The sequence below is a fragment of the Macaca nemestrina genome, chromosome 4, assembly GCF_043159975.1.
Source record: "Macaca nemestrina isolate mMacNem1 chromosome 4, mMacNem.hap1, whole genome shotgun sequence".
Taxonomy (NCBI): Eukaryota; Metazoa; Chordata; class Mammalia; order Primates; family Cercopithecidae; genus Macaca; species Macaca nemestrina.
Window position 1 is genome coordinate 125,737,276 of NC_092128.1, and position 7,597 is coordinate 125,744,872.

Below are 7,597 nucleotides of genomic sequence, written 5' to 3' on the forward strand. Positions count from 1 at the left end.
ATGCTGTTGTTTAAATGCATCCCCCAGAAGTTTCTGTTTTGGAAACTTAATTGCCCTTGTAACAGGATTAAGAGGTAAGGCCTTTAAGGGGTGATTAGGCCATGAAGTCTCCATTCTCATTAATGGACTAATGCTGTTATCACAGGGGAGGGCTCCTGACAAAAGGATAAGCTTGGCCCCTGTTTTCTCTCTCTCTCACGGTGGGATGCCCTTATACCATGGCAAGACTCTTGCCAGATGCCGGTGCCATTCTCTTGGACTTCTCAGCCTCCAGAACCGTGAGTCAAACACACTCCTGTTCTTTATAAATTTTGTAGTTTGTAGTATTCTCTTACATCAACAGAAAACTGAAGACACATTTTAAAAGAAAGTGAGTCTTTGTGACAAAATCTAGAAATTCAGAGTTCACCTTTTGTTGCCAATTTCTACAAAGTCAAGACTTACAGAAAAATCCCAATTCTTCCATCAGTTCTGGAAAATCTCTTTTTCTTTTCTTCCCCCCTCCCTCAGTTCTAGAAAATCTCTAACAACCATTTTTTATGTGCAGTTTTAATATTTGCCAGTAATTGTTGATTTTTTCTGCTGGTGACATTTGTAATTTGGATTTAAGACTGATACTTTGTATTTTTTTCTTGAATAATCTATGAGAAATTGTTCATGGTTTTGCCCAGGAATTCCAGAACTGCAATTACTAATGTTTGGTCTATTGTTTTGCTAGCTTAGTTCTTACATATTCTTCTCTTCTAAAAGAACTTATTACAACATATGGCAATGTTCTAATTATCTATCCAAAAAGCCCAAGGAGACAAAATGCTTACTTTTTGCTTTTGCTTCATCAAATCTTTTGTCCCTTCATCAAATGTTTAGCTTTTACCATTGTTTTGCAGCTATTATCTGCTTTTATAAAAATGAATATAGATGCATATCCTGACTTTTACTCATAAACATTTCACAATGAGCATTTTCCCAAGCTGGGCTATAGTCTACCAAAATGTGACTTTAGTCATTGTGTCATATTCCTTCTAATGAAAACACTTCAGAATAATTTCCCAATTTTGGGGCCAGGCACGGTGGTTCATGCCTGTAATCCCAACACTTTGGGAGGTCAAGGTGGGCGGATCACCTGAAGTCAGGAGTTCAAGAACGGCCTAACCAACATGGTGAAACCCCATCTCTACTAAAAATACAAAACTTAGCTGGGTGTGGTGGTAGACGCCTGTAATCCCAGCTCCCTGGGAGGCTGAGGCAGGAGAATCGTTTGAACCTGAGAGGCAGAGGTTGCAGTGAGCCAAGATGGCACCACTGCACTCCAGCCTGGGCAACAAGAGTGAAACTCAGTCTCAAAAAAATAAAATAAATAAAAAATAAAAAGTAATTCCCAGTTTTTGGACTCTTTTCGTGTTATTACTAAAACTTGGAAAACATTATTTGTAACTCTTTTCCCGTCTAATTTTTCCTCTGTAAGTCTTCCTATAAGTACAATCAGTAGATCAAATAACATGAAATTTTAAAGGCTCTTGAGCCAGGCATGGTGGCTCATGTCTGTAATCCCAGCACTTTGGGGGGCTGAGGTGGGTGGATCACCTGAGGTCAGGAGTTGAAGATCAGCCTGCCCAACATGGTGAAATCCCGTCTCTACTAAAAATACAAAAAATTAGCCGGGCATGGTGGTGGGTACCTGTAATCCCAGCTACTCAGGAGGCTGAAGCAGGAGAATCGCTTGAACTGGGAGGCAGAGATTGCAGTGAGCAGAGGTTGCAGTGAGTCGAGATCACACCAGTGCACTCCAGCCTGGGCAAAAAGAGGAAAACTCTGTCTCAAAAAAAAAAAAGGCTCTTGAGTCATTTTTCCAGAAGATTTTCCTCAAGATATAATTATGCTTCTGCTCAAACACAGAAATAAAAAGAGAAAAAAACCCAAAGTCCTACCATAAGCTTTGTAGCTTGAAAAATGTTTAAAGCTGACGTACAAAAGTCTCACTTAAACCATTAAAAAATTAGTGTAAACATCACATCGAACAACACAAGTTTTTTTTTTTTTACTTTTTAGATTGACACATTAAACCGCATGTATTTCTTGTGTACAACATGATATTTTGAAGTATATATACATTGTGGAATAACTAAACCTAGCTAATTGACATATAAAAAAATAAGGGAATCCTGTCACCCAAGACAGCATAGATGAACATGGAGGACATTGTATTAAGTGAAATAAGCCTGGCCCAGAAAGACAAACACTGCATGGTCTCATTCATATGTAGAATCTAAAAAGTTGAACTCACAGAAGTGAAAAATAGAATGATGGATACCCGGGGTTGGGTGGTTGAGGGGAATGGGCTGGAAAGATGTCTGTTCAAGGATATAAGGCTTCAGTTAGACAGGAGGAAAAATTTCAAGAGATTTACAGTCATTAAACCAGTTTCAATGTACGAACATGATTAGATCCAGGATTTTTTTCTTTAAAGCTTTAAATGATATATTTGAGACAACTGGGGAACCTGAATACGGTGTTGTGGTTATACAGAACATCATTCTTAAGAGAAGCATGTGAAGTGACATGACCTACACATTGTTCAGCAGTTTTTAACATATAATATAGATAGACACATATATGCATATAAACAAACACACTTTGAAATAAAAATAAATCTTGGGACCCCCAAATCACTAAGCCAAAGGGAAAAGTTAAAATGGGAACTGGTTAGGGCAAATCTGCCTCTCATTCTTTCAAAGTCACCCCTCAGCATACTGAGATAAATGCATATCTGATTGCTTCCTTTGGAAAGGCTATGCACTCAAAAGAATGCAAGCATTAGTCTCTTATCTACCTGTGTTCTGGAAGCCCCAACACAGCTTCAAGTTGTCCCACCTTTCCAGACCGAACCAATATCTTACATATATTGACTGATGTCTCATGTCACCTTGAAACATGTAAAACCAAGCTATGGCCCAACCACCTTGGGCATATGCTGTCAGACCTCCTGAGACTGTGTCACACGCAGGTCCTTAACAATGGCAAAATAAACTTTATAAATTAACTGAGACCTATCTCAGATATTTTGGGTTAACAATACATACAAACATACATACTTTCTGCCAGTGAAAAGGTGGTAAAATATTAACAGCAGGTGAAGTTAGGTAATTGTTATTTAGATGTTTAATGCTAGCTACAGAACATTTATGTTTTGAGCACTACTGGGAAATATAACTAGTCCCACAGCAGCGGGGGCAGAATGTTCAGTCAGCAGTGTCTCACGTAAACATGAAGACTTAACATCCTCAACTTCAATCACAGCCTGTCACACAGCAGGCTCGTGTCCATGCGACTAGCTCCCTATGAGGACTCTGGACGGCAGGATTCAAGTGGATGTGCCTGGGTGGACACAGGTGTCTGTGGTTTGCCTCTGGAGAGCAAGCAGCAGAGGGAGGGTTTAGAAGCCTGTGCTGGCCTTCCCTAGTCTTCCTGCACTGGAAGCTGTGCTGCAACCCAGTTTAACCAACAATATAACTTTCTCTTGGGTCAGCTGAAGCCTTCAACAAGGCACCCAGCTAGGAATGGGACCCCAAAACAAAAGGGCCTGTGGGAGCCTTCTCAGGTTCTGGTGTAAGGGCAACGACAAATGTAAAAAAAGAAAACTTGAATTTTCTCCAGTACAAGAAACAAAAGAGACCCCCCTATTTCTTTCTTTAGAGGATTTACTTAATTTTTTTATTTTTTTACTTCAATAGCTTTTGGGGTATAAGTGGTTTTCGGTTATGTGAACCCAGAAAATCTGAGACAAGTCTCAGTTAATTTAGAAAGTTTATTTTGCGAAGGTTGAGGACATGCATGTGACACAGCCTCAGAAAGTCCTGACGACATGTGCCCAAGCTGGTTGGCGCACAGCTTAGTTTTGATATTGTTTTATATTGGATATAGTTGCAAAGCTCTATATGAGATATGAGGCATCAGTCAATACATGTAAGAAGTACACTGGTTCTGTCGGGAAAAGCGGGACATCTTGAAGCAAAGGTAGGAAGACTGGAAGCAGGGAGGGAGCTTCCAGGTCACAGATAGGTGATGCACAAACGGTTACATTCTTTTGAGTTTCTGATTAGCCTTTCCAAAGGGGGAAATCAGATATGCATCTATCTCAGTGAGCAGAGGGGTGACTTTGAGTAGAATGGGAGGCAGGTTTGCCCTAAGTCGTTTCCAGCTTGAGTTTTCCTTAGTGATTTTGGGGGCCCAAGATATTTTCCTTTCAGTTACATGAATGAATTCTGTAGTGGTGAAATCTGAGATTTTAGTGCAAAGGGCAACCAAGTTGTATTCACTGTACCCAATATGCAGTGTTTTAAGCTCACCCCCCACCTTCCTCCTTGAGTCTCCAAAGTCCATTATATCACTGTATTCATTTGTGTCTTCATAGCTTAGCTTCCACTTGGAAGCGAGAACATATGGTATTTGGTTTTCCATTCCTGAGTTACTTCTCTCAGAATAATGGCCTCCAGCTTAGAGGATTTATTTTAGAAAATGCCTCATCATAAGTTCTTTCTCTCTCCTTTTCAGATAGATTTATGCAAATCTTTGCCAGTCTTACAATCCAGGGATGCTTTTCTCAAGTACCTGGGAGCCATCTCTTTGAAATGTAAACATCAAGGAAGAGAACCAACCCCCTATCCCCAGAGTCCAGGGGAGGGCAGGAGTCCAACTTTAGCAGGCACCTGGCTACACATTTTATTTTCTTTTGGATAAAGGCAATTAGCAAGCACAAGTGACCACTCCAATTACCAGGTGAATATGAAACAGGAGAGTTTCCTGACCCCCCTCACAGGACCTGCAGCAGGGGTGTGGCTCATATGTTAGGCTACCACACCCTCAAACCCCTTATAGGAGGGGGAGCCCACAGACAGGCAGGTGCAGGAGCCAGGGTGAGCACTTTTGGGCTCCAGCCCCATGGTAGTGCCTAGGGGTGGGTGCCTGCAACTCCCGAAGTTCCAATGGGCATGTGACAGTGCTACTTTAGCTCTGCCGTCCACAGACGGCTTACATGTTAACCAGCTCAGTGCCCTCTTGGTACCCAGGTCCTTGTCCGGCATCCAGAAAGAGTCAGTTCACACGGACAAATTGAAGGATGCTAAATGAGGAGGATTTTGTTGCCAGATGGAAGTGTCTCTCAGTGGGATGAATGGGGAGTTGGAAAGGGGATGAAGTGGGAAGCTGATTTTCCCCTGGAGTTCGTCCATCCTGCAACTGACCTCTCCAACCATCCCCAGCTGAACTCCTCTCAACCTTCAGAGGCTCCTTCTCTTCTCTCCTTCTCTGCAACTCTACCACTCTTCTGTTCCCCTGCTCTTCTGCTTATGGAGCCCGGTGTTTTGGGTTTATATGGATACAGGATAGGAGGGTGTGGTAGGCCAAAAGGCAATATTTGGACATGAAAACAGGAATGCCTGTTCCCATTTAGGGCTTTCAGTTTCCAGGCCTGAGGATGGGGCCCTTGCTGGGGAACCTCCCTCTTCTACCCAGTATTTCCCTGCCTCCTGTCCATATCAAATGTAGTATGAACTATATGTGACAAATGGTGCTGCCAAGTTCTCTTACATAAGGACTAGTTATTTTTCTTGAGAACAAGTATGCGATGAGTTGTATCTGCCAGGTTATATACATGGTTGATTTCTTTCTATCTTTGCAATCTCTTTCATGGATTGCCTGTGATATGTGTCACATGAGTTTAGTGTGTATTCAATGATGAAACTGTTTTCTTTCTCTTCTAAATTTGTGGAGAGGCTTTCTGGGTTAGCAGGAGAATTTGTTTTCAATTCCATTTCCTCAGTACTGGAAATGTCTGTAACTTGAGCTAGGTGGTGGTTACATGAGTATGAACGTACGTAAAACTTCTTTAACCTTTGTGTGTATCACTCTAGGTAAATTCCATGTCAATTTAAAAAGAAAGAAAGAAAAAAGACAAGAAAATGCCAATTCAGCCACTGCCTTTTGCCTTCCCACAGGTGAAGAAGGGACACAGGGCGTGCTGCACGGAAGCCTCTCATTTCCAACTCTGACCACCAGCACCTGAAAACACAGTGGCCTCCACCTCACTGCCTCCACCTCGCTGTCTCCACCTCGCTGTCTCCACCTCGCTGTCTCCACCCAGAGCGCGTGCCCAGAGCGCGTGCCACTTCCTACCCAGCAAGGGGTCCGAAGGATGTAATCTGAGCTTTGTAACTATATCCAATATAAACAGGATGCAACGAAGGTTGAGAGAACAAATCCAGCTATCTTCTGTGATGATTGTGCATGCCTCGGGCCAAGTCACGTTGTTAGGCAGATTGCTGAGTTGGGTGAGTGCTTGCAGCAAAATATCAAACTAGCAGGTGGTGACGGGATATCACCCACTTATTAGAGAGGAGGAACTGCCTTTGCATGAAGAAAAAATTACAAATGATCAAAAAATATGAGAAAAAAGTTTCATCTTTTCAGGGTAAGAATATGGATAAAGACAGGTAGAATGGGTATTTATTGTCTTCAATTACAAGCAAACTACCAGGGATCAAGGAAATATAAAGATAGTTTCTTCCTCCACTTACAAAACTATCGGTAGGGCCCAACCAGACAAAACTATACAAGCTGGCCGGGCGTGGTGACCCACACCTGTAATCCCAGCACTTTGGGAGGCCAAGGCGGATGGGTCATCTGAAGTCAGGAGTTCGAGACCAGCCTGGCTAATGAGGCAAAACCCCGTCTCTACTAAAAATACAAAAATTAGCCGGGTGTGGTGGTGCATGCCTGTAGTCCCAGCTACTCAGGAGGCTGAGGCAGGAGAATCACTTGAACCCGGGAGGTGGAGGTTTCAGTGAGCCGAGATCGCACCACTGCACTCCAGCCTGGGCAACAGAGAGACTCCGACTCAAAAAAAAAAAAAAATTATACAAGCTTAGAAAATGCAGTTAGAGCCAACCTGCCAGGCATCCTTGCATACTTCAGACCAGGGACCCTTGTCTGCATGCTTTGCTTGGGCCCATCTCTACAGCACTCTTCTGTCTGCAGAGATTGGGGCAGGCACCTTGGGATGACTAATCACTGAGCAGGGCTTTTCCATGTGTCCCAGAGTTAGTGACAAAGTCCAAAGCTGCGGACGGAAAACACTCAGTACCCTCACCACAAATAGAGAAAGATAGCAGTCCCACAACCTTGGATTGAAGAAAGAGGCTCAACCACACCCCTCTACCTGCCTTACCAGAAGGAGTGGAATGAGGAAGGGTGGGGGTGGGGGGTCAGAGTTAGCCTGTGGTTTTGCCCAGTTTGGTAGTGAGAGGCTTCTCTCTTCTCCTTCTATGGAAAAGAAAGAGGTGCTTCTCTCACCCACTTACTCAAAGCCAAGAGAGGAGAGGGGAGCTAGAGGAATCATTTATGGAGACTGCAGGTGCCTGGAAGAAGGACTGGCCTCTTTCTACCTGGATGATCCTTTCTGCAAGTGGGAAAGTTCACTAGAGGAACCCAGGCCAGCATGATGAGAAGGGTCCGCTGTGGGGTGTGCCCAAGAGCAGGAGGGATTTGCTTCTTCATCTGTCCCAGGTCTTGGAAGCTCTGAGGGCATAAGCCACCACAGTAT